This window comes from Pseudopodoces humilis, chromosome 8 (assembly GCF_049639895.1).
Source record: "Pseudopodoces humilis isolate 2021_Gansu_Grassland_sample_001 chromosome 8, ASM4963989v1, whole genome shotgun sequence".
NCBI classification, from domain to species: domain Eukaryota; kingdom Metazoa; phylum Chordata; class Aves; order Passeriformes; family Paridae; genus Pseudopodoces; species Pseudopodoces humilis.
The window spans coordinates 34,362,509-34,389,867 of NC_142207.1; the positions used below are offsets into that span (position 1 = coordinate 34,362,509).

At 44.2% G+C, this 27,359-nt stretch overlaps 1 long non-coding RNA gene across 1 annotated transcript in view; it reads right to left on the bottom strand.

Moving 5' to 3' along the window:
• Positions 1-3,677: 3,677 nt before the first annotated feature.
• Positions 3,678-27,359, bottom strand: part of LOC148183888 (uncharacterized) — a 30,493-nt gene continuing 6,811 nt past the window's right edge. Inside the window, exon 3 of the long non-coding RNA XR_015773138.1 lies at positions 3,678-3,756. This is a non-coding gene — a long non-coding RNA (uncharacterized LOC148183888). The remainder of the gene's footprint in view (positions 3,757-27,359) is intronic.

A 27,359-nucleotide genomic window follows, 5' to 3' on the forward strand; every position in this document is an offset into this window, starting at 1 on the left:
CAAATTTTCACACAAGAAAGATAGTAATCTGCAAGTACTCTGCTGTAGTGTGGATTTATCTGTCCAACAGCAGCAGACAAAGGTGAGGGCAGCTTGCTACCACACTCACTCAGGTGCGATAGTTTGCATCTAGGGAAAGTTTTGGGGGTTGGGAAAGAAAAGAAGATAATTTGTAACCACAAAAAAATGAGATAAAACAAAGCAGTGTAGGGAAAGGGGCAGCTTTGCACTGGGCAAAGCAAAACAACCTGGCACATTCTTTACATGTTTGCTGTCACCAATGGGGCTTTTTATTCTCTTCAAGCCAGGGAAAACCTGTGGTGTAAGCAACCACTCCTCCAGGGCTCGATAGCCAGAGGCTCACCTCAGGGAGCACATGGCAGAGGTGGCCATGGTGCTGAGGTTTGGCTGGGAGTCAGCTCAGGGGCACGTGGGGTGCGGTGGGGCATCACCGAGAACTTGGCTGTGTCAGATACACAGCTGTGATTCCAGTATTTACACAGCTGTGATTCCAGGATTTACACAACTGTGATTCCAGGATTTACACAGCTGTGATTCCAGGATTTACACAGCTGTGATTCCAGGATTTACACAGCTGTGATTCCAGGATTTACACAACTGTGATTCCAGGATGTTCAACTCACAGGCACCCTCCAGTGCTGGGCTGCTTCATAAACTGCTGGGAGGTCTGGGAAAGAGATCAAAAGAAAAGGAGAAATGGGAAAGGAGGAAAAGGAAAAGGGAAAGGGGAAAAAAGGGGGGAAAGGGGAAAAAGAGAAAAAGGGGGAAAAGCGAAAAAGGGAAAACAGAAAAAAGGAAAGGGGAAACTGAAAAGGGGAAATGGAAAAGGGAAAAGGGAAAATGAAAAGGGAAAATGAAAAGGGAAAAAGGAAAAGTGAAAAGTAAAGGCAAGGGAAAAGGGGGAAGGGGAAAGGGAAAGGGGAAAGAGGAAAGGGGAGAGGGGGAAAGAAAGGGAAAAGGCTTTGACACCCCAAAATGCAGCGCAGACGCTCCGGATCCCGCCGGGGCCGGGCGCTTCCAGCGCTGCCCCGTGCGGCCGCCGCTGCCGCGGTCCAACACCGCCCCCTCACGGCTCCCCAGCTGCCAAAATCCAGCGTTTGAGGGGCCGCACAAGCAAATCTTGCCAAAAAATCACTGGGTTTCCCCTTCTCCAGCTCTGACACCGCTGGGGATGCACCCTGTTTCCCAGGGACAGAGCGCTGCAGGGATCCGGCCACTCGCAGTCGCCCCCCGGCTGGAAGTGGGGTAGGTGGGGTGGATTCCTGCCCTGATGCCAGTCATCACCGACACCGGGAGACATGGATTCACAGGGGAGCCGATCACCCAGCCCTGCCAACACCCTGCATCCATCACCTGCTGAGCTGAGTGATGCCACCTTCACACCAGGTTTACACACACATGAAAGTCCCAGAAGAGCACATCACCACATCGACTGCTGATGACATCTTGCACTCTCCTTGTTTTGACTTTGTCACACAAACTGGAAAAAGATGGTTTTCTTTCTTAACATGGAAAAATTTCCACTGGTAGCATCGAGTTGTCTCTAAGCCCAGGTAAAGCAGGTAGTTGCCCAGAGCAGGTGTCCTGGACACATAACAAGGCAGCAGGTTTGCTGCTGCAGACACTTGGAAAAGCTGAGCTGGGTGCTGCCCCAAGAGCCTCGAGGATGGCTCAGGGTGTGTAGGCATTTACACAGGAAAGGAAGGAAATGAAGAATGGTCTCCCAGTCCCTTCAGTCCGGCATTATGAAGGGATAAGAGGTCCCCAGGGCATTTCTCATCCCTCTTCCCCAGAAGCTGATATGCCCACTGGCTCAGGCATATCAACTGTGCCTGTACCAAATGGGGCATTTTCAGTTTACGTGTGCTGGACATCAACCTCTTGCATCCCCTGCAGGAAGCTGTGCCTGCTGTGGCCCACTCCTGCAGCTCTCCTCCAAATTAACAATTCCTGGATTCACACACCCTGGGCACCTCAAGCATTTTTATCTCACTTCCTTACCCTACCCCCATCCCAAAAAAAAAAAAAAGTGAGAAGTTACTAGAAATGGACAATGTGTCCACTTCTGTTGCAGAGCTCATGCTCCTGAGCTGGAAATACAACTGGCTGGCACAAATGTGAGCTACACTTGCATTCTGACAGCTTAACAGTAACCCAGAAAGTGTAAGTCTATCCACCCCGGTTTTGTCCTGATCTGCATCTCACTGAACAACTTTGACCCTCAACATTTACGTTCCTCTTGCAGGTTTGTGGCCTCCAGCCCTCTTCCTTTTCTCCTCAGCTGCCATCACTGTCCTGCTCCTCAGTGGTTCTGACTGGATTGTGCTTAAGCCATGTCTCAACTGAGTATCACCAGTGAGCTGAGGACCAAGGCCTGGCAAAGCAGGAAAAATTACCAGCATGGGTTTGCTAAGAGATCAAGGTCTGCAGGACTTGTCCCTGGTAAGAAAAATAAATGGTAAGTGATGAAATCAAAAGGTGATACTGCACTGCTCAGGGTTTGTTCAATATTAGCTGCGATTCTACTGTGTGATGTGCTGGCAGTGGCAAGTAAATAGATTATGGACTAAACTTTGTACAATAAATAGTCCATTACTGAATATATACTTCTCAAATTAATTTCTGACACAAGCTAATAACATAATCTCAAGCCAAGAGGCTTGAAAGGGTTTTGCAGAGGCAATCTCTTGCTGGCTGCAGAATCCTCCTGCTCTTGTTACTTCCAATAAAACCTATTTTGCCAGGGCAATTATTCAGTGGCTGGGGTTAACTCAATGCTCTGAAGGATGAAGGTAAGGTAATCGACTATATTCATCTTGGTATTTCTTTTGCATGCTCTGGGATTATAATTACAAGATAAAATATTATTGGAGGAGGCTGATATTTAACAAGGTATCAGCCAAGGGGACAGGACTTTAAATGCATGGGGATACTATGCTGAGAGTGGGACTGTTGGGAAGACCCAGATAAGATGACATGTTTATAGTAGTTGATTTTGTAATCTCTGCCAAAATGTGCCACATCCCTGGCTGTCAATGTCATTCCCAGAACTATAGGGTTTTCCCCTCTCCCATGGGCTGGAAAGAAACTGGCCCTTATCTTCTTCCTCACTCTATCCTCCCCAGCAGGGTCTGATCCAGAGCCCACAGGTCCTGCTAATGAGAGTGGTACTATGGACACTTACCTGAAGCCTGGTATGTAGCTAGCCTGGGATGAGCCTGTGCATCCTTACTGCAGAGGACTTGTTTTCAGGCACCAAATTCCCTTTTGCCATCCAGAATGGAGGTTTGAAGAGCAGCACCCAAGGGATGGTTTGTTTCTTTGGTGCAACAGGTAGGTACTGCAGACCCCTGAAATGAGCCCCTCTTCATCAGTCACAGTGCCTCAAATCGTCCTTCAGCCTGCATTCACCTTAATTAAGGTGAATTAATTAAGAGTTAAGCCTGCCCCACTGCTTAATTCTGAGTTTGGCATTGCCCTTGGCCTCCTGCACAAACACAGCCAGGGAAGGTTCCTGTCTCGTGGCTCTCAGACTAATTACACAGAGATGAGAGGGGGCTGGGTTCAGGACACAATGCCAGGTTCCACAGGGACTGGCAGAACAAATGTCAGCACAGAGCCATAAGGCCAGCATGGAAATCAAGAATATTCATAGGGGCAGGAGAAAGTCTACAGATGTAATATCTGCACTCATTGTGGGCATCATCTGTCCCTCTGTGTAGTATTGAATCAGACCTAAAGAAAAAAAGATAAAATTGTTAGTTTTAGTGAAAACTGCAGGTCTCCAAAATAGCTTTGGGTCAGGAGAAGGGGATTTTGCAAACTGTTAGGATTTTCAGCAAAGGCCTTGCCCCAGTCCTGCCTGGAGTGCCCTTGCTGCATGGCATCAAGAAAGCAGCCTGGGGGAGATGGCAATACTAGACTTACCCACTAGCAGGGAAATTCACTGCTCCCCTGGGAGATTTCCCATGGGGAGAGGAAGGGTTGGAAATGCTTTAGAAGTACAAAAAGAGATTATAGCATCCAATCCCTGCATTTAATGTTAAGTGGCCCTTCAGTTTATACTCATTGCCTACTCTTTGTAAAATTCTTGGCATTCCCAATGTTTTCTTTTTTCTATAGCTCCAGTTAAAGCCCATAAAAAGTTCAGAGGCATTTCTAACCCTAGAGATCCAGACCACGCTCAGTGACACCAATCTAGTGCTACGCTCCGAGGTTTCCTCAGCAGTTCCCTCCTGGCAGACAAATCTCAGTCTTCAGTTAACCCAGAGAAAGGTCAGCCAAGCCATCAAACATTTCAAAGCACAATTAAGACCCCAAATGAGCGAAGTTAAAGTTTAATGGTGAAACTTCACTGCCAGTTGATGCTCAGTGATTACAAGGGTCACTTGAAATACCATCAGCAGAACCACCACATGTGTTAGGAACCTGCTGATGGGCATTACTGAACCTTTTAGCATGGCAAACAACCTTGCTCTAATATGGTTGCTGCCACTAAAAATATTTAAAAATGGAATATTTTTAAAAAGCAGTTCAGGCTATAGCTGACAGAGAGAGAAGCTGCTTTGAGCCTGAAAATCTGTGAATGTGTTTGAATTCCCTTAAAATAATTCAGCTCCCATACAAATGTGGTTGACTAGAAAAAGCCAGAAATTAACTCTCCATCCCAAGAATACAGCATTTAAAGATAAAACAAAGGCCCAAAGGGATAAAAGGGGTCACAACATAGTCTTATTCAAAAATACCAATTAATTAATTTCATTAGAAACTGAAATTTTATATAAAATCCTATTTCTGTATGTTAGGAACTTTTTGCAACATCTTATATTTAAGGTTAAAAAAAAAAGGAAGCACAAAGTCAGAACTAAATTAGAGAAAGTTCAAGCTAAGCTTTTCAACATTAGAGTGAACAGGTAACAAACAAAAATTTGCATCTGATCTGTAGATTAAATGTACATTCCTTCATTTTGTTGGATTTGAACAAAGCCTATCTTTTCCAACAGCAAAACATTTCCTGGGAACCTCTTCACTGCCATCCTACTCATGCCTGGCTAGGTTTTATTCCAGAGGAATGACACTGAACACTGTGGGATGAGAAAGGGTGGAAAAGCAAAGCATGGAGGGAGACTTTAAACTAGCGACTGTCAGTTTGAAAAAGGAAGGGCAAAACAAACTTCAGGCTTTTCCTGTCCTGTCTAAAGACATGGCATAAGGAAAATCACCAGCAGCCATGTGAAAAAAAGAAAATCACTAAAGAGCCAACAGTGAAGCCAAAAGGAAATTTGAACTTTGTTAACACTGTTCCTATTGATGGGAAAGGGGTAAAATGCCTATGCAGACAACTTGGTTTTGCCCCTTTTTTGGCAAGACAAATCTGGCTGATTTATTTCACATTCTCACATATGTATTTAAAAAATTATAACTCTCAGCTCAAATGCCACCTTGATATATTAGGTATCTACTTTCATTATATTAATCTTCATATTTGGTGCAGGATATGAATGTGTAATCTAAGTCATAACAAAGGTTTCTCTGTGGTAGTAAGAGGTGTCATTATCAGACATTACATAGCAGTTTATAATGTCAGTGGAATAATTTTGCATCAATGTTACAACAAAATTCTTGATAGAGAAAGATGTTATGGGAAGTAATTACTTCTCTCCCCCCACTAGCTATTAAACTTTAATAGCTCAGATATGATTTCAGGTTTCCTAACAGACAGGTTGGCATAGAACTTCATTCTGTAATTCCTATATTTTAATAGCCAGAATAAAACAAAAGTATCTAGAACATACTCACTCTTTCATTTTAGACAATGAGAGATGCAAAAGAAAATACAAAATAGTTTATTCATGCTAGATTGAAAGAAATACTGAGTTTAGATCCCAGATACCAAATCTCATCAGCCCGTCTGCTGGCTAATCCTATGAATACAGTTATTTAGACTAGAAACTGCAAATGACATATAAAGCAGAGATAGGAAGATAAATCTAGGAGATACTTAATGGATTATATAAAAATGAGCAAGAAATGCTCTATAATTATTCCACACTGTTGAGCTGGTTTCTTAGCTGATTTAAAGGCTTAACTACCTCCTCTGGAGAAATAAGAAGAGCCAACTGTTGGTATATATACATGTTTTAATAGCCCACTCACTGTGGCTCCCAGCTTGTGCTATGGGCTTGCATCTCTGCTTCTGTTGTCCCATCAGCACAGAATGACAGGAGTAAAATGAAGGATCTCTGTAGTGCTGCATCCATGAAGTCTGATAAACCTTTTTTTTGGAAAGCATCTACCCAAAACCAACTTGACTTCATTCATTTTTGTACCTGAAAACACCAGTGTCACCTGTAGAAATAATACAAGTTAATATTTGCCTTGTTGGTTCCTCCACATGGAAATTTCTGACAAATATTTTTTTTCTCTTTGTTTAAAGACATTTAAGTTGGTACATTATCAGTCTGAATGTGAATTTCAAATGCTTTCTTTATGATCTGGGGCAGAATAATGTGTTTTGAACTAGAATGAGCCCTGCAGCACTCACTGAATTTTTGCTCCCCCTTGGTTGCCCTGCACTACTCATCCTGCAGAATGACTGAAAAAAAATAAAAATAAATCTGATTAAGCATTAAAAAAAAAAGGGGGCTGGGGTTAAGGGCATAAATGGGCAGTGGTAGCAAAGCAAACCAGAGCTTTCTTCTATCCTTTTCATAATGGCCCAGGAATTACTACTGCAAATAATAATAACAATAATTTTAAATGCCAGTTAAAAATCAGTAGGCAGTCCTGGTTTAAGAAGATAACAAAAAGAAGCATAAGACATGGGGAAGAAGATTTAAAAATCCACTTGGCAAGAATAGTGTTTTAGGCAGACCTTGCACAGACTTCTTTCTTAGTAACAGGGGGAAAAATTATCAAATCTAGGGGGATAATCATATTTAAAGGGGTTGATTTTTATGTTGTGGTTTGAGGTTTTGGGCTGGGTTTTTGTTTAATTGGTTGGGGTTTTCTTGTTTTGAAGGGCAGGTAAAGAATGAAGCCAGAAAGAGGAGTCTTATTGTCAGGAACTGCTAATTCCTTTTTGTCCTTGAGCACTGTGAGTCTTTGAGATTCTTTGAAAACATTTGCTGGAAATCATCATTAAAACAGATCATCATAAACAGAAGGAAGTAAATAATTCTAAGGACCTGTATAATAATAAAGGCATAAAATGTTAAGTAACTTAATTTGCAGCTCTGTTGACAGCAGGAGTCCATCAGCTGGAAATTGAGAAAGAGAAATCTCTGATGGCTCATCAGAGATCTGTAGGCTGCCCCTGGACCACCAGCATGAGACTGCTACAAAAAAGAAAAAATCCTCTAAAAGGGATCAGGAGACCTTTTCTTCAGAGGAGATAGGGAAGTACTGAAAGTCGTGGTGAGAGTTCACTCAAAGGAGTTGCTTCTGTCAGCTGGTGCTCAACTTCTCCTCCTGTCTCCTGGGAAAAGGTGTGATTAGCAAGGGCACAAGAACATCTCGGTCTAGATGGCCTCAAATATGTCAAGCCTGAACTCAGAAACACGAATATAATACCCATAATATACTGCAGTCCATGATATTATTGAGCAGTTTAACATAGCCCAGGAGGCACAGATCTGGAGTCTTGGAGCATGTTTGGCTGCTTTGTTCTAGGCACTAGATGTCAGTGTTTTACCTACATTTACAGATATTTCCAGTCACTGGGAATGCAGAAGTAACAATAAATACATAAACAAATAAATAAATAAGCAACAAAGCATCTGCAGTACCAAAGCCCCATCCGAACATCAGCAAACCTCTCCTTCTCTCAGGTGCCCAAAAGGAAGTTGACTTTCCCTTCTCCCCAATTTGTTTATGCCCAGAAGCATTAGTTTAAGGAAGAGCTGAGTCAAACACATGCACAATACCAAAAGCACCTGCCAAATATATATTCTATCTATTTTATATAATATAAAATATTCCTGTGTTTGCTAAGAGCTGTTAACAGACCTGGCCAAGAAGTTATAATATACAGAAGGAAATGCACCCATTTCTTTGAAGCCTCTTTTTCTACACTGTATAACATTCATTTAATCCTGAAAAAGAAATTTTCAAAAGGCAAAATGGTTTTTTCAGCTATTAGAAAAAGCTTCATCGTTTTGTCAGAAGCAATTTTACAGAGCTCTTAAACTGCTTTTAAGTTCAGGAAACAAAATGAGATCAAACTAAAGGTGTTGTCTTTGACATTTGGTTCATGTCATCATAAGTAAATCCCCCTCTTTTTTATTTTTTTCCAGCCTGTCTATGCATTACAATCAAAGAATCCCAAATATGAGGTATCAACAGCAGCCCTATGGGCCTTGGGGAAAGGTAGGGGGTACCTTTGCTACAGAAAGGTCAGTGTTAATCTTGTTATGTCATTGTTGCAAGTGCTGCAAAGGTTACACAGATTCCAAGCAATTCTGGAATACTAGAAAACTTTACTAAAAGGAAGGGGATACACTCCTATTTGAAATAAAATCTAAGGCTAAGCTGCCGTCTAGAAGAATAAATTAAGGACCTTTGCACTTCAAATAATAACACAGACAAATACAATGCTACGTTTATGGCTTATTTTTAGACAAAGCTTAGGCAAAATGGAAAAAAAAAAAATGCAATTTTCTGGTCTATTTCCTGAAGAATAGGGAAAAAAACCCAAAAAACAAACTAAAACAAAAATGAAACTGTCAGTGACCGTCTAATGATCCATCCTATCCCATATGCTGAAAAGTCATTAATGTTGCCTCAGTTTGAAGAATCCGTGTGTTGAATCAGCGTGGTATGAACAAGCCAAAGCAAATCTAATCACTGTGGGCTACATTACATCCCAACATGTGCTGAGGAAGATTGGCATCTGCTACTCACAATTAGCATGGAGATTTTCAGGGAGGCAGGCATCTGTCAGGCAGACCCAGGACCAACAGGATGGAGCACAAGCAAAAACCAGGAATTTCCTCCCTTTTTAACATGAAGCACAGCATTTTATTTAAAAACCTTTTCACACACTGAAGTGGTTTCTCCAGAGAAAGAGATGGAAAGCATAGTGGATCACAGCTTTCAGAGCCCAGTGTCCCGCTGCCACAACAGGTGACTGGAGATTGCTCCCAGATGTCTTTTGTTCTGCTGTTTTAACAGTGGCTCAGAGGGTCACTGTTAATACAGGTTTGAAGGAAAGATAGTAAAAATTGACATTTCAACTGTTAATTGGCTGGAGGCAATAAATCATACAATCAGCCATAGAACAACTTTAAAGCACAGGACAAAACATCAATTTGTTGTGATGATATCCAGTCTGTTGAAAAGCCAAGTTAGCTTACTGGGAGAGAAAGGAGAGCCAGCAGACAGACACTGCAAGACTTTAACAATCCACATCAAGTTTATTTTTAAACTGTGTCAAGAGCACTTGTCAGCACTTGGTGTGTGGTTTGCCATGGCCACAGCTCCTGACAACATCAAAAAATGCCCCATCAGAACAAAGTGGTGCCAAAGGAAAACCGTGACTGTGGCAGCCTTTCACTCCAAAGCACCCAAAACTGTCAAGTCTTGTGAATGAGACATCAGCCATGAACTTTTGGTTTGCAGCTACTGCTACCAGGCAGAGCAGAAGGGATCTGTGTACTGCAGGCTATTTACTCCTCAAACTTTTCCTTATAGTCTGTCTAATTTGGACAGGATACAACTGATGGGGAGCCCTCAGACATTCCACTGTTGTCCAAAGACACTGTTCATATAAAGATCTCCTGTTTGGAGACAAAAAAAGCATAGAAGAAATAAGAGCTGGCAATACCTCTGTAACAGAGGCAAACAGAAATCAGTATTGCCCTGTGCAATAGAAGGTAAAACACAGGTAGATCAGCCCCAGGGTTTTACTCCCTCCTTTTAAAGTGTTGTTCATGATTCAACTACAGTCTCCAACAGATAGAAAATAAATGTCTTCTTTCCAGGTGCCAGAAAACCAGTGACAGAACAATTATGGAGACTCAAAGGGCTGATTCTCAATCACTCCATATAAAGCCATTAACCAGTGTTATTTCAGCCAACTGACACGTATTTGTTAGTGTTTTGCATCTATATTTTAGCTTTAAAGGTTCTACCCCTTTCTATCACATTCAACAGCATCTCTCTCTGTGGCAGAACTTCAGAAAGGGGCCATGGAGCCACACCTAAATAACTGGATGAGCAGCCAATTTTTCATCTGCACAGCAGCAAAAGAGATAAATCTTCCTGTCATTAAACTTTTCTGCTGAAGAACCTTTCACCAATGACACAGAGAAGGCAGCAGAGGTAAAGGATGTTGAGCCAGGAATAGCTGGTGTGGGCTTCAAATGGGGTGGGAATAGGACAGTTTACAGGTCTGAGGTAAAAGACAGTATTTGTAAAGTTTTTTATTCACTTTATATTCAAATACAAATTGACTGTAAGAGTCTGAGATTTTGGTACTGTTTGGACTGGGGAAAGTTCTGTTCACTCCTTTATCACTCATCCTACTACTAGACCTTCATGTGATCATCTAAATTTTAAGACTTCTTGAACATAAAGAATTTTATGCTGAAGCAGTTCTGTATTTGAGTAAATTTTCAACCCTTTGAATGGGGCAAAAGGAGGATGCAGACACAGAAGTTTTGTTCAGGATTTGGAGCAGTATCCTGGTCCCATGCTCACACCTGTATGCCCAAAGCAGCCTAGAAACCCAGCCCCAAAGCCTCCCTCCCAGGGAAGGATTAAAACCAACTCCTTAGAGCATCATATTGTCATCCATTTATTCACTACCAACTATCATTTGTCAGCTGGAGGAGAGACATGGAGTTTCTCATTTCTTACATCACTGGCACTCAGAAATTCAGAGAACAAATTCAGCATGCTCTAGGGTCTCCATATGGATCTGTAACTCTTCTGAGGAACAGGGAGCAGTCTTTGGTGCCTTTTGGTGTCTGGGAAAAGTAATTTTCAAACAGCCCTCAGAGCTACACATCAGCATCCTACACTGAAGGCAAATGTTTTTGGGTTTCTGACAGGGTTTTGTCAGACTATGTTGTGAACTACAATTAACTTTGAAGAAAACAGAATGGATAATTTCATGCCCCATTAAACTTGTAATTTCTTTCTGCATTTCTGGACTTGGACAGCATTGTTCCTATCCCTGCTCAGCCTTCCACAGCCTCGCACCCATTACTGCAGGGCAGTTAATTAAATACAAAAGTTCTCCTCATCAAAGCACTGACTAAGGTGTGTCAAATCCTGTCTCTTCAGATGCCATAAATGGACCATTAAGTTATCTAAACACTTCCAGAAAGTGTTGCAACACACCACAAATCATAGCAGTGTGAACAGGTACTCACAGTGCTCATATCCACAAGTTCCCAGTCCTGGAAGTGTGTCTCTGTAAAATCTGGTTTTGGGTCGGTCCTCTTGACAGCATCAGGCCACAACACACTATTTCTTCCCACCTTTGAGGCTGACAAGACACAGAAGAGAAGCCTGTATCCCCATAGCATAAGACCTTGTACCAGATAAGGAGATGTTTCATTTTCCACAGCTGCACCTTCTGAGCAGGCTGCCAGGAAAAGCCAGGTCCATATCAGCTCATCCACTTCTACTGAAGGGGCCCCTACAGAAGGGCAGAAGTTCAAGAGCTGAAGGACAGACATTTCAGAGGATCATGTAAAAAAGTAAAAGACAGGAATTTTATCTACACATGACATTTCCCATCAGGTAATTTTCAAATCACTTTCACTTGCAACCAGCTCCCAGTCAGGAGTTCTGGCCTCCCCTCTTCTGCTACCAGAGGTCTCACATCATCTTAGAATCACAGGATCATTTAGGTCAAGAGAGACCCTTGAGATCATTGAGTCCAGCTCTGCCAGATCAGCCAATGAACCATGTCTTCAAGTGCCACATCCACACATCTTGTTGCATGGCATATCAGTGAGGACCATGTGAAGCCTCCTGAAGTGTCACTGGGTTCCCTGTTTCACCCTGGGGAGAATGGCACTTCAGGAGATTTAATGGGGAACAGAAAGTACCTCAGGTAGTGTAGAAAAAATGCCATTAAAAGAGAAGGCCAAAAGAAGAAACCCTTGAGAGTCTCATTTGCTGACATGGCAGAGTTGATGGGCAGCAAACCCAGCTTCTTCAGCATGAGAAGTTTCAGTGGGAAGGCTGTCAGCCCTTCTTTGGGCTCCCAGAAACTCTCCAGAAGTTCTGCAAGGGGCTCATGAGTGCTCCTGGCAGGAAGATGTGGTTTTCCCAAATACCTGGAAGGGAAGGCAGCTTTAAGCATTTAAATCACATAAGCAGCTCTTAGCCTCTTTAGTGGGGAGCCTCTCCAGCAGGTGACTGCACCTGAGAAACTTCTCAATACTTACAGGGAAATGCCACATAAACTTCAGGGTTCTCCTTCCCAGGAAAATGAATCCACCCCTTCTGTTTGCCAGAAAAATGCACAGTGAAGTGTGTTTTCCGTAAGCCTTGTGCATCACTACTGAGTCAGTGAATGCCAGGGAATTTTACCAGCCTTTGGTCTTCAGCACATGTTTGGACCCAAAATTAGCCACAAATCTCCTCTGATCCCTGTTTGCACTCAGCTCCCTTGGAAAAGAGGAGTCAGTAAGATGTCTGTGGTGGGTTTACAGTTTCTCACACAGTTTCCCCTTTCACTTCATACAAACACCTTAAAACATATTTCTGAGCCTAAGAACAAACACTACATGTCCTGAGAGCAAAACCGATTCCTAGGATTTTCTGTTTGATATTGATGGCAACAGCTCCCCTGACCAAAGGCAGAATCTGGGTTTTTTTGTTACTTCATGCCAGCCTTGATCTTCTTTTACCTCCTCTCGGCATGTTAAGTGTGTGTTCACAGACTTGGGAATCACATCATGGTGCTTTCTCCTGCCACTTATCATTGAGTTAGTCTTTAGCTGAAAATATTAATCAAGAAGTGCATCCTCACTGTCGTTGTTTATTTTCACACCTGTACAGCAAGTATCAATTCTGAAAGTTGTTTCAAGTCTCCTTTTTCATTTCCAGAGGTGATTTTCTAGTTCTTCTGGACCTTCTTTGCCACCCTCTTGGATCTACAAGTATAAGTTTGCCTGTCTCATCTCCCTCAGTTCAACCAGAATTCCTTGTCCAAACCTTGACAGTCAAATTGAAAACCTTGTGTCCTCTTCCCACTCCCAAAGTCAACATGGCCCATGAAACCTCACAGAAGGAGCAACTGGGAATAAAACTATATTTTGAGAGCCTCTCCCTCCATCTGCAATGGATAACTTATTTTGTCAGAATTTGAGAACAAATACTTTTCCCTCCAAGAGCATGGACACTCTTTGCAGGTAACAATATATGGACCTGCTGGCAGGCAGCCATATAAATGACTATTGTAGCAGCATCCCATACATCCCTTGTAATAGAGGCTCTCAAAAAGGCCTTGTTTTTTACATCATTTCCCACCATCTGACATAAGAATCATTCCTGATGCAATTTTAACTAAACTAATCTGTGTTTGGAGGCAATTTTCCCCCTCAGATATTTCTGGGTGTTTGATAACCAACACAGTCCCCACAAGCTGATCATTTGTCATCTTCCACCAGAGAAGGTCACTTATGACCATTTTAGCACCTCTCAGTACTTATCTCTCATGAAGGAATGATGGTCCTCATTGAAGTTCAGTAAATAAGTTGGCATTAAGTTTCCAAGACAAATTGTTCCAGAATATTGGTTTGCTATTAGATCACAGGAAAGAAATGACACCTAGTTGGACTTAGGAGCATGCTGAGGTGCTGAGGAGCAGAACAAGGCTGAGAGAAACCAGGTTCTCCTGGATCCAGGGCAGACAGAGCTATCAAGTTCATCTGCTAGGGTCTTTGTCACACCACTAGGAATCAGGCCTTGGAATATGTTCTGTTTTTTCTAAACACTACAGGTAACAAGAATAGACTAATTCAGGAATTCAGCATTACCTGGTTTATAGCAAGGAAACGGGGCATGGCTGGATTGGGTCCATGTTTCTACTCCCAGCCAAAGCATACCACACTCTTAGAGGAGAATTTCTTGCTTCACATCATTTGGTTGTCAAAAAGCACTAGAAAGGTTCCCAAAAGTGTTTGCTGTGGCCTCTACAAACCTCTCTCTCGGGATCAGAGCTTCTCTCTTGGGCCATTACGTGGCATGAGCTCCTAGGAATGCGATTTCACATTGCTACCCAGACCTTTAGAGCTACTTTGAGACCTACCTAGTCCTCAAGAGACAGAATCCAGGTGGAGGATTTGGAGGTATCTGCAGCAAAACTGACACAGAAGGCACAGCTGCTGCGTACAAGTGGGTATGGATCTGCCCCGGCCCAGATGGGATGGACGTGGGATACAGCACATTCTGGTCTGCAGTCACAGCTCTGGCATCTCGTCTTAAAAAGCAATCATTTAAACCTCTGCAAAGCTCCTGCCATTGTACTACAGCCAGTCACAGTAACTGGAAAAAGCTCCTAAATTATAGCCTGGCTGCCTCAGAATGATGGCATAACCCACCTTGATTTACAGCCCTGGAGCAGACCTGAAAGGTTTGATATTCTTGCAGTCCTTCAAACCTCACCATTAGAGACTCCATCCTATTTATCCTCTGAGTTTGTCTAGCAACTGGAAGAAGCAATTGGACTATTTCTGAGCATTATTTCACGTGGTGCAAGCAAAATTGGTCCTGTAGCTATAATCAGATTATTTCTTGCCAAGAACCCTGTGTAAAACCTCTATGGCACTTGCTGTTATTCCTACAAAATGTCCATTTTACTTCTTTTCCTGCATCCAAAAAAATCGGATAATTTTAAATATCCATGTTTAACTTGTATACATTTTTTTTTTCAGGATTTTAATAGGATTTTTCATCATCTGTAAAGCACCATGAAATGTAATATTTTCCCCAGAACAGGGTGTGAAATTTGTCTACCTTATCAGAAATTTGTGTACAACTTGCTTCTTGGATTAAGCGTTTGACTCACTGAATACCTTCTTCTCACATTTAGTGTGTCCAATTGGCATGTTAGGAAATACATGGTGTTTTTATCTTTTTCTAATGGTAGTCATAGCCTCAGAAGGGATACATGACATTTTATTGCGCATGCATATGTTTATACTTAATTGCTGGAGCTTAAGGGAGAACATTATATCTAATTCCCTGCCTGAGTGGCTTTATTGAACTTGAGGCACAAGCACACAGCTACAATACTGCCATATCTAGAAGCCTTGCATACAGCTCAAGATCCTGAAGATGGACAAACCAAGGGGAGAAATGGTCCCTGATCAAAGATTTCATGAACAAAGGAAAAATAAGAATGGTGACTCTCAAAGACTAGGAGTTCCACATCAGCATCCATGACCAGGAGCAATGCCAGAGCACCAGTGACCTATAAACAGCAGATTTCCTCTACCCAGAAGATCCCCAAATGCAAAATACCGGGTTATTTCTAGATTTGGGACTTGTTCTTCTGAAAGAGCAACTTCCAGAGGAAAAAAATAAAAAATAAAAAAATGAGGAGAGAAAAAACCCCAAAAAAAGGCAAACCAAACCAAAAAACAAAAACCCAAAGTGTGTTCTGATGATTGCCCCAGACTATAATTTAGTCTTGTGCCTGCAAGTTTCAGGTTTTGTTCAAGTGCATAATGGTGTGGTGGAATGCTTCCCAGCAGTCCCCCAAAACACTCTCTGTAATAACAGAGAGATCATTTATTGGAGAGAATGAGCAGATTCTTGCACAAGCCTCTTTTGTATGGAAAGTTTCAAGGATATGAAAGCAGCAATTATTCTCACCTTGGCTAATGCAATTAAGAAATTCTGAAGTACTGAGAAAACTGTGGAGCAATTAGACTTTGAACACCACCTAGCTATGAATTGTCATTTGCCAGAGAGCTATAGTTAGATCAAATGAAATTGGAGATGAGGGGAATGATCTGAAAGCAGTCAGAGGTAGTGGGGCAGGGCTTTCCCTGCAGTTTGTTACAGAGCTCAATCTGAACCCTGTCAGCCATGACCATGACTTATAAGCAGCTGGCCAGTTTTTAGAGCACTAATCAGGTATTTTTTGCTAACTTAGGCAGAAGCATTACATTATTTTAGTGATAACTGCAGAATTAATTTTACTCCCAGTCCAAAGTTAAAATGTGTTAGGTAATAGGAAATGTGCTGCTTAACTTAAATCTCTCATGCTGACTGCAGCTTTTGTGAAAGAGGAGGCTGCTTCTAACAAGAGGATCAAAATTTGAACAATTTGCCTTTGATATGAGGTAGAAGAAGCCCTTGCAGGATTACTGCAGCTTAAATGTCATCATTAAGAAACAAAGCAGTCCTTGGATAAGTGCTACCTTGACTTTAAGGCAAAGATGTGGACTGCAGAAGAGCACAGGCAAGAGCATGTGTCCAGAAAACAGGACCCAGGAGAAGAGAGTGGAGGATCAGATCAGAGGACGAGGAGAAAATATAAAAATCACTTCTATTGACAGGAAGGAAATTATTTCTTCGAGATGCTCATGAATGGTGAAAGTATCCAGAGGCTTAAGCTTACATCAAGAAGGAGACTGATGATGATGATGAGAGTGAGAAACACCAGGTGGCTGGGGAGGGTGAGGAGCCTTCTTTGGATCCATCCCTGGTAGACATTTGATCTGACAGATTTTGCCTCAGCAGAAAGGGAGCGAGTGACCCCTGAGAAAGAAGGCTGTGATTTCAGCATCCTGTTTCTTGTGAGCATGGTACTCTTGAATACTCAGAATTTTGTGCTATCTCCCAACACTCCTCAGAGGAAATCAAACCACCTTCCCCTGAACCTACTGAGCAGCACAGGGCATTACAGGGGTGACCTAATTGTGGCCTTCCTGAAGGGAACTTAGGAGAAAATTGGGACAGGGCTATCTACAAGAGCCTGTAGTGACAGGACAAGGGGGAGTGGGTTCAAATTGAAAAAGAGTAGGTTTAAATCAGATATGAGGAAAAAATTATTTACTCTGGGGGCAGTGAGGCACAGGCTGCCCAGGGAAGCTGTGGATGCCCCATCCCTGAAAATGTCCAAGCCCAGGTTGGTCAAGGCTTGGAGCAATTTGGTCTTGTGGAAGGTTTCCATGCCCATGGAAGGGGGGTGGAACAAGATGATATTTAAGGTCCCTTCCAGCCCAAACCAATCTTTTTTTTCTGTGATTCTGACTGGTCAGGTATTATCAGGGTCCTAACAAAGAAGATGACTTTGCAAGCAGCAGGGGTCATGGAAGTAACAGGTTCATGGTTAATTCCTGCTCCCAGACCTCTCCTGGCCTGTTGTGACTCAAACTGGCATTTATAGATTCACAGAATTTTTTGGGTTGGAAGGGACCTTGAAGATCATCTTGTTCCAGCCCCTGCCATGGGCAGGGACACCTTCCACTAGACCAGGTTCCTCCAAGCCCCATTCAACCTTCAGTGACTTCTGTAGCTGGCACTGGGCAGCCCTGCACTCAGCAGTCTGAGAAGCTCAACTCTTTCTCTTCTTACTATTAAGTTTCCCATCACTTACTCCTCCTATCACACAGTCAATCCTTCTCGGGAGATAAAGCATGGGGATAAAATTCTTGCCATGCTTCAAGCCCTTTGAAAAAGAATTTATATCCACAGTGTAAATCAAACAGTATTTAAAAATAATTTTGAAAAGACAATTCAATGAAAATCTGGATGAGTCCTATCTTTCAATTGGCTTAGTTATACTTGATTGCACTTGCTCTAACATGGATGCAATTTCAGATTTTGCTGGGAAGGTTCACAGTTACAGAGCTCCCTGTGCCAGGTTGCTCAGCACAGCCCCTGGAAGGATACCCCGTCCAGAGGGGCACAGCCCAGCCAGAGACTGCTCCTGTTGCCCAGGGTAGCTGTCTCTCCACCTGCTCCAAGGTCTGCCAGCACTGACAACTTGATGTTGTGCTAACCCCAAGTTTCTTTGGAATGGAAACATCTTTTTGTGCATGGAGAACACAAAGTGTGGGGATATCACTCCATCCAGATCCCCCACCCTGAGAGTGCTGACGCTGTGCTCCTTTCCCAGCTTCCCCAGGATCTCAGTGGTAACACAACTTGTGAAGAACCTTACTTCATCATTAGCGAGAGAGACCCAAGAGTTTGTCCTGGATAATCTCCCTCCTTATTAACAGCAGTCTGACACAGACATTGATTCACCTGTAGTTAAATGGGTAAACTGTTTAATTTACAACAAGGGATTTATCTGGGAAAGAAGGAAAATAATTTCATGCCTCATTGCTTTTCTGTGATCCCATTACACCAATGGATGATGCTTCCTTTATATCAAACATGAAGAAGGGGATTAGGAGCTGAGGAGCAGAGAAGGGAGTGCTCATGAACTCCTGCCTAGGGAAGGATGGAGGATCTGGTCCAAGATTAGTTTCAGTGCTAAATATCTTCTTCCTTTTCCCAGAAATCTGAGGATCTACAGATTATAGTCACCACAGCTGACAAATCTGTAGCATCTGAGCAAAAGGAGGGCCCCTCAAACACCTCCTCGTCCCTGTTCTCTGAGAGTGAGGGCTCCAGACACTTCCAGGGGGTTTCCTTCCACCTTCACAGAGCCACTCATGGGTGGGCAGGCAGGAACAGAGCAACATGGAAGACAAAGGAAAGGCACTTCAGTAGTCTGAGGACTACCCACCTGCTCGAGCATCAAAGGCATGCTGCAGAGGGGAACTGTGAGAGCTTTTCACAGGAGAGGCTGTCAAGATCTTTTTATAGACGGCAGTAGTACAGAGAGGCTGTGAGAGGGTTTGTCCTCCCATACAGTTGTACAAACAGCTCAGTAGTCAGTTCCAGGAGCAGCAAAATTACTGAAGTCTCTTTTTCTCTACTTTAATGTGCTGCTGAAAGTGTTAGAAACTAATAAAAGGTGGACCTGTACCAGGAGCTGGTCCCTCCCTGGGGACTTACTCTGGGGTGTGCTCCTTCTGCCAACGTCTTCTCATAAAGCCTGGAGGAACCATGAGGTGGGACAGAGATCAACCAAAGAGTTCCAAGTCTGCCCAGAGAATGAGAGGTTTCATACAGGCACAAGACTTCTCCTTGTTCACAAAAATCATACCAGCAGCTGTTGGACAAATGCTGTACCCTATAGACAACCTCTCTTTGATATTAGCTGATGTATTATATGTTAACACCATTTTGTGCATCGATTAGCAGGAAACCCAGCACCTAAAGATTTATTTTAAGTGATTAAGAATACACAAGGGGTTTCACACTTCGGTTATATTGTAAGATGAGCAATGCCACCACCACCTTAAAATTATTCACAAGTACTTCACTTGGCAAGTTTTTAACACTGCACCCAGATAGGCATCTCCTCAACAAGCATGCCAGGGTCAGCCAAGCCCCCTTTTGTTCCACAACACTCTGTGCACATACTCCCAGCTTTACTTCTTGTTCTCCTGTCTTTGTTCATTTATTTCCCTGCTGCCCCTGCAGTCCCAAGAGCAAGACTTAGCACTTGTGGACCTCCTAGCACTGTTCTGAGGTGGCCCTTGAGCTGCTGTGAGCAACAACATCAGAGACACTTCAATCTGCAGGTGCAAGGGAAAAAGAAAAATTATATAAAAGAAGAAAAGGAAAGAATCACACCTGTCACCCATCCTTGCCCCCATCCACACAGGCATTGGAGATGACTAAGAGCAATCCAGCTGTCCTTCCCAGTTTCTGTGGAAAGGTTTTAGCCTTCAGTGTGGGCAGAGTGAAGACACAATATTGTCTTCTTTTCTGTGCAAAGCTATTTCTACTAGGAATCACTGTTCCCTGATTCACCAGCCACTGGGCTTTCTGTGTGCAGAGATTCAGAAGGAGAAGGTGACACAGCTAACCTTTGACATCCCTGGTATGATTTCACCCAGCCCACTTTCTGGGGTGAGCAAAAAAATCCCAAAATTATTTGAGTTAGAAAGGACCTGAAAGCCTACCCATTTCCACCCCCTGCCATGGGCAAGGACATCTCCCATGAGCCCAGGTTGCCCCAAGCCCCATCCAGCCTGGCCTTGGATACTTCCAGGGATGGAGCAGCCATGTCATCTCAAACATCCTCAGTGAAAACCAAGAGGAGAGGGAGCAGCCATGGCCATTGCCCTCCTTCTGCTTTGGCCAAAGCAGTGGGTTAGGCAGCCTCCAAAAAGTTTCCAAACCATGAGCTAATGCCAGTACTGACTTACAGGTCCATTACACATTGTCAGCTTCAGGGGTGTGACAACCATGCTGGGAAAGGCCCACAGAACTAAATACTCACCTCAAAGAGTTGTTCTACAACCCAGGACATAGACAGGAGCCCCTTGTCTTCTGCTCAGCACCCTTTACTCTGAGATCCCCAAGACACTGACCTTTTTCCAGTCCAGCAGAGGAAGATTTAGAGCAGCAAACCACCTGGATATATTTCTGAATACAATTTTTATTGCAGTACACACAAAGAGGACAACCTGACTGAGAAGATATCAAGGCAGACAAAGGTTTTTTTCTGTCAAATCTCAGCAGAATTGAGACATGCCATCACAATACTGAAAATGGCAAGATGAGCATTCCCATCAAACCCAGAGGACAGGCACAGCAGTGCCTCCTCTTTGATGGAGTCCAGCACCAAAGCCCAACACCACAACAAAAATCAAGGAATCTGATGGCTCCACAGGCAAAGTGCTGCACAAGCATCCAGATGAAAACACCAACCCTTATCTATGATTCTTTGAGCTGTGACTCTGGTTTTTGGACAAAAACAGTGACTTTTCTGAAAATCCTTTTATCACACACCTTCCTCCACTATTTCCTGCAGCCCATGTTTTACCTGCCTGACCTACAGGCCAAGATTATTTAATCTGCCCCTGAAGCCAACAGCCTTGACTATGGGAGGCAACAAGCTCCTTCTTATCAGAATAGTTTGGAAAACCCAGTGATGGAGCAGATTAAACCTTGCAGGTGGTTCAATACCCACAGCCAATTTCAGAAGTTACTCCAAAGTGAATAACAGGTCAGATAGTAACTTATCAAGTTTTTAACTTATTTGGGGGGGTGATTCTTCCTGATCATCTATGAACAGCAGGGGAAGGACTGATATTCCTCAAAAAAAACCCCAAACCCAAGCCAGTGAGAAAACCCTCACAGCCATGTAATGGTGGCTGTGTGGGCAGGTGGCCTGGGTACAATCCTGGCTTTCCTTTCAGCCTGGGTGCAACAGGCACCTCATTTCCACATGGAAGAGAGGAGCTGGCATCACAAACCGCATACAACCACAGATGCTCTATTTTTCCTGCAGAGGTGCCCTGCCAGTGGCCGCATTTCTCAGCTGGAGGTGACCTGGAGGATGATGAGCACATCTCAGTTGATTCTATTTTGTTCCCCAATAACTTATGTTGGATGAATTTCAGTTCCTCTGCAGGAGGAGCACTGTCCCAGCTGCAGTGGGCAGATCTGTCCCTTCAGGCTGGGGAATGGGACACTGAAATTGAAGGCAGGAGCTGCTGCTCCTGAACCCTGTCTACCCTTCAATCCATGCTGTCTAGTTGGGACCTAAGGAGGGCAGGAATGTAATCCTGGGCTGTATCAGCTAACATACTTAAGCCACAGGAATTAACTATCATTTACAAGTCTTTAAAGAAGCACACAAGAGGCCAAGCCTTTCAAAAGCACCCGAGGCTGTTCTGAACAAAGTCTCATTGACTTTGGGCAGCCATTCTGCTGCTACCTGCCGCAGGCATCTCCAAAAATGCTACCCAGAGACATAATGCAGCACAGACCAGGCAGGAGCTGCTTTCTGCTCGTGGTTACCTTCAGCACAGCAGTTAGATGCTGCAGGATTTCATGCAAAGGTTTTTCTTTATTTCTGACACATCTCAGAGCATGACCTCCCTCTGGCAAGCTCTGCAAGAAGTCACCAGCGTGGGCAAAGAGAAAGCTTCAAAAAAGAAATTCATCCACCACTGTTCCAAAACTGGCTGATTTGGCATGAATTCACTATAAACATGGTCAGAGTTCAACCAGGGTTGCAATTGAAGGGTCTCAAAAATAACCTTTTTAAGATTCCATTTGGTCCATTTGGTGGGCTGGGTTGCACCTCACAAGGCTGCTCTTGGGTCGTGGTGAGGCACCAGCCCAACCTGTGCTCAGACTTTGCTGCCCCCTCTCCACTAGAAACCTTCAACTCTGAGCCCCAGGGTGCAAGTCTGGAGGAATTTTGGTGCAAAGTGGTGAGGGATGGGTACCAATGCTCTTGTTTGGGATAAAATGCCAGTCTGTATCTTCAAAATGGATCTTCAGCCACAGTGATCCTCAGATGTGACAGAATATTTGCACTAACAAACTTCTTGCAAAAACAAAATGAAATGTTGCTGGTGTTCCTGATATCCGCAGGTATCTGCAGATGGGTGAGGCACAGGTTTCCACAGAGCACTCAGGGGATATTCCAGTGCTTTGCAGCGATGCCACAGTAAAAGAAAAAAAGGAAAAAAGAGGGTGCAACACGCAGAACTTTGTAGCCTTTTCACTCCCCCTCCCTGTCTGCTGCTGCCAAAATCCTGCTTCGACTCCTTCTCCTGTGAACAAGGCTCTTCCCTGACTGTCAGCTCCCCCCAGCCAGCGGGAACACCAGGGGGACAAAGGGTTTGCCCCATCTGGGCAGGGGACAAAGGCATTCCCAGCAGCAGCTCTGAGCTCTCCCGCAGACACACGCAGTGCATGTGTCGCGGTGCAGCACAAGATGTCGTTGCTGTGCTACTTTTGTCCCTCCTGCCCATCCCTGCTTCCCTCGCTGGGAAAAGCACCGCCTTTCCCACCCAAACCCCAGCAGGAACGCTCCAGGTGGTTTCCCAGGGAGCACCCCACACCTCCTCTGACGGTTCTGCACAGGTTTCTCTTGCTAGAACACCAGCCTGGGAGGGAAGTACCCACGTTCTGTTCTCACAGCTCACCCCTGTGTGTGAACAAGTGTCCGTGGGTCCTCCCTTGCCATGGACACAGCCTGGACACACAGGACTTGCAGCAGCACCTTGAGACACCAGCTGGCTTGTGTGTGGACTTTTTCCTGCCTGGACCTTGAGAGCAGGACTCCCAACAGAGAACCACTGCTTGGATGTGATTGCCAGGATGCTGTTTCACGTGGAAAGCAGCATTTAGGAATAAAACCCCACCTGTCTCACGGCTGTAGCTGGAAGCCCATGATTGTGCAGCAGCTGTGGGGAGAGTCACATCAGTGCTCTTCCCAGCACCACACTGGAAATGCAGATTTTTAGAACCGTGGCTAGTTCTGTCTCTTTATCAGCCCCTGAACTTCACTGAGCCAGGAGGAGAAGAGGCACCTGCAAAGGTCAGCAGCTGGCCCAAGCCCATAGAAGAGAAGACAAGACAGGATTGTTACAAGGGCTTCAGCTGAACTTAAAATCTCCTGTAGCTGCCACAGGACCTTTCACAACCCATCTCTGGATAAAATTTCCAGCCTTTTTCCATGGTGTAAATTTAAGACACGGAAGGTCCATTTGGCAATGCCTAATTTAGCATAAGCTCTTTTGGGACTGCAGTGCCATGCTGTAAATAACAGACACAGGCCTTCTGCATGTGTGGCAGTGACCATCCTTTCAAAATCTATTTGATTCCAGGGGCATTTCGCACCCTCCAGGACATAAACTGCGCTGCTGATACCACTGCAGATCTGACAATATTTGGGATATCTATTGCTCAGATTGATGGTTTTTCCCTCTATAATATTCATACCTCTCAATGTTCAATTTCTTTGCCAGAAGCACCTGTTTGATGGCTATTATTTACTGTTAAAAGAACTTGTGCAGCAGTTACAGTAAATCCCAGCAAGAATTTTCCCACAAAATGGAGTTTATTAATGAATACCCCATTTTTTTCATAGGATGTAAGGTCAGGGAAATTTTCCTGCATGAATCTAATCCACAGCCCTTCAACTCCAGCCCAAGAGCTTGACCACATGATGGTGTTGGACTTGTCCCAAATTCACACCAAGCAGTTTTTTAAAAACTAAGTGCTGCTTTTAGGATATGGGGTAGAGAGCTTTCCCTGAGGGCTTTCATGGATGAGCCTTAAGGGCCAGCACAGGGTTTGGATGAAAAATAAATTCAGGTATCTTGGAGTTAAATTTTTCCTTTGACTGTCTAAAGCATCCTTTAGTGAACTCCCTGCCAAATTCTTCGTGGTGCTACAGTTCACTTATTTGTAAATCTTGTTTATATCTGGCGAATTAAAGAGTGAAACTTTAGCACATTCACTTTTTGAAACCCAGAAGTCCTTTACACAGCAGGAGGAAGATTCGTACCCTCCTCACTCCTCTAAATCCCCACTCACAAGGAGTGAGCAGCAATTCTGCATCCTTTTTAACAGCCTGCCAGAATCCCAGAGGCACTTTACATCCCTGGTCCCCACCCTTGGGCAAATGGCAGGAAATAAAACAGCCCACAATCCCAGCCATGGCCCAGCATGACAAGGAAGCCAGAGTCCCTCTCAAGTTCAGCACTGCACTGCTGGCTGCAGCAGCCACCTCTGAAAGCTTTTTTGGAAAGAAATAAGATTCCCTTACTTGCTTTGCCAGAAGCAAGAGTTTTATGGCACCAATAGAAGCTCCTCTGCAAAGCCACCCGGCACAAAGGGTGACACACAGGGGACCCTGTGGCTGTCCTGGAGGTGATTTTTTATTAAAAAAAAAACTCATGTAGAAATATGGAATCACACTAGTGCCTGTGTGATGGTCTCCAGACCAGAGGAGAGTATGTTACAAATACTGCCAGCACCTATTAAGGGGTTTCACTTTACTGGATCTGGCAAACACAAATAAGTATTTGAGAGCTGAACTAGCTCACAGAGCTTTAGCCTTTGGATTACTTACTAATGAACTCCCCACAATCCAGCCATTTAATTTCATTAAATTGCAAAGATGGTTCCAGTTAAAGGCCTGGGTCAAGTGACACACTGCTGTTTTTTCAGAGACCTCATCGGGAAAAGGCACATTCCTCTGTTTAAACAGATACCATTTTATAAATAGCTGCATTGTGCAATTAACCCAAATGAACTGTTTTTCCCCAGTGTACCACTGGAAAACCCAGCAGGAGTCACAAGCAAGGATCATGCTTTTGATTTTGGAATGTTCTGCTTCTGAGGCCAGAAGGTCCTATCAGGCCCTGCTGACACAGAAGGGCTCTCCCACCCTCAGCTAACTGGCCACCTTTTCTTCTCTTCTCCTGACACTTGCACTCAGCTCACAGAGGCAGGATACTGTAACAGGGATTAGCACCTTGGCTCAGGAAGGGATGCTTCACCCTGTGGCTGACTGCAGCCCCCTCCCATTGCTTCAACAAGGTGCTTTGGGCTCCATGGTCCATTAGTTCAACCCTTTAGGAAAGGCTGGGATGAATGAAAACAGAAGGCAGGCAGGCTGCAGGGAAACACTACCTGTCCAGTCCTGCTCACAGCAGCAGGGTGTTAGGATCAGCTCCTGCATCCCACAACATCCCGTGGTTTATAGGCTGACCTGCAGCCCTCCCGCGGCCAAGGAAGAGCCTTGGCCAGTTTCATCCCACACCTCATGTCCACATGAGCTGAACCCCTCTCCTGGAGTTTCGGCTCCTTCCCAGGGCTGCTGAAGCCTCTCTGGCTGATCTCATGGGTTTGGGACTCAGCCTGCAGCAATGTGCACAATCAGCAATCCTCTGTCAGGAGCGTGGGGCCGCAGCCCAGGCCGGCTGAGGGAGTGGAATTTAATTTCCAGAATGGATGGAAGTCAGTGCCGTGTTGTCCCGGCACATCCAAGCGGCGCCGCAGGACACGCCGGCTCCAGGCGAGGGGCTGCCACAGCCCCAAATCCACTTACTCCCAATAATGCTGATTTGTCTCTTCTCACCTCCAGCTTTGAGCCTTTTCCTTCAAACACATTCACCCCTTCCTGACCCTCTTTGGTGACCACCACGTTGCAGTGCCTTTCAGAGAGGAGGTAACCACTGGGCACAACCCCTTTGTCTCTTGGATTCCCCCACAGCCAGCAGGATCTTTGTTCTGCTCTCCCTACAGGGTGCAACCTCACCTTGTTTGGATGCTATTTCCTGCTGGCAGCTCCCACTGTAACACCCAGAATGACTCCTAGAGCCAGCAGGAATTGCCCTGAGAAAGGGAGCAGATCGATGTTGCAGCTCTTACCTATGCCAGGCCAGTGAAAAACAGGGTCGAGGCACTGTAGGGTATCACTACACATGGACAACACATAGCAGAGAGGCATTTAACCCCATGCATACTGAAATACATGATTTAATAAAAGAAAAAGTACAGGTGTGAATCCCCAGCACACAATTTTCCTGCTGGGACCTGTTGAGTTCATATAACCAGCAAGCCAAAGATACCAGCAGCAAAGCCAGCACCATCCAGACCCCACCACTGATGACAGCCAAGCTCTCTTGCTTCATTGGACCAGACTTTGGTTAAGAACCAGGCCAATATCACTCTCAGAGCTCTCTGCAGGTGCTCATCGTTCTCAAATCAGAGAAAACAAGGGAAGCTCAGCAGTAAATTGCAGTCAGGTTGAGTATGTTTTTCTCAAAGATATGCCCTAGTTCAGCCACAAGTTATTTGGCTCTGTGCAGGGATCACTGAGTAAAGCTTTATGTAGGGGGAGAGATGAGCTGGCCATGGGGTTTCCTTCTACCCTAACAAGACACAGCGTGTGTGTACCAGGATGGGACTGCTGCCAGCAATGGGAGAAGCCCTGTACGTCCACTGTCAGGTGTCTCAGATGAGGATCTGTCCCTTTCAATTGCAAATTTAGTGAAAAAAGGAAAATAAAAATTAAAATAAATAAAAATAAAAAGGCACAGCTGTTCCAAATCCATCTGAAAAGTCAAAAAACCAACTGCTTTTTAAAAATGAATAGCGGTGAGATAGAGAAGCTGATGCTGTTGCATCCATCTTCCATCCCAAGCCCCAGCATGGGGATTGTCACTGCTGTGGAGCATTGTTAATGATTTCAGAAAAACTTCTTGAAAAGTATAGCTTTGGGCAAACAGGGCTGGACAAGTCCAAGCACAGAGACTGCTCTGGACTCATTCTTATCACCAAAGCATATCTTTCAGTCCCATGGAGGGGTGTGTCTGCATTGCTTCTTATTTGCACCTTTCAGTTATTCCTGTGGAAGGTGTAGGTGGTTTGATGTCTGAAGATGACCATTCTGTATGCATGCCATGTTTGCATAAAAGAAATTACTGAAGCTCTTGTGTAAGTCACACTGAGCCTCCATATAGTAAGTTTTATTCAGTCAATCTTGG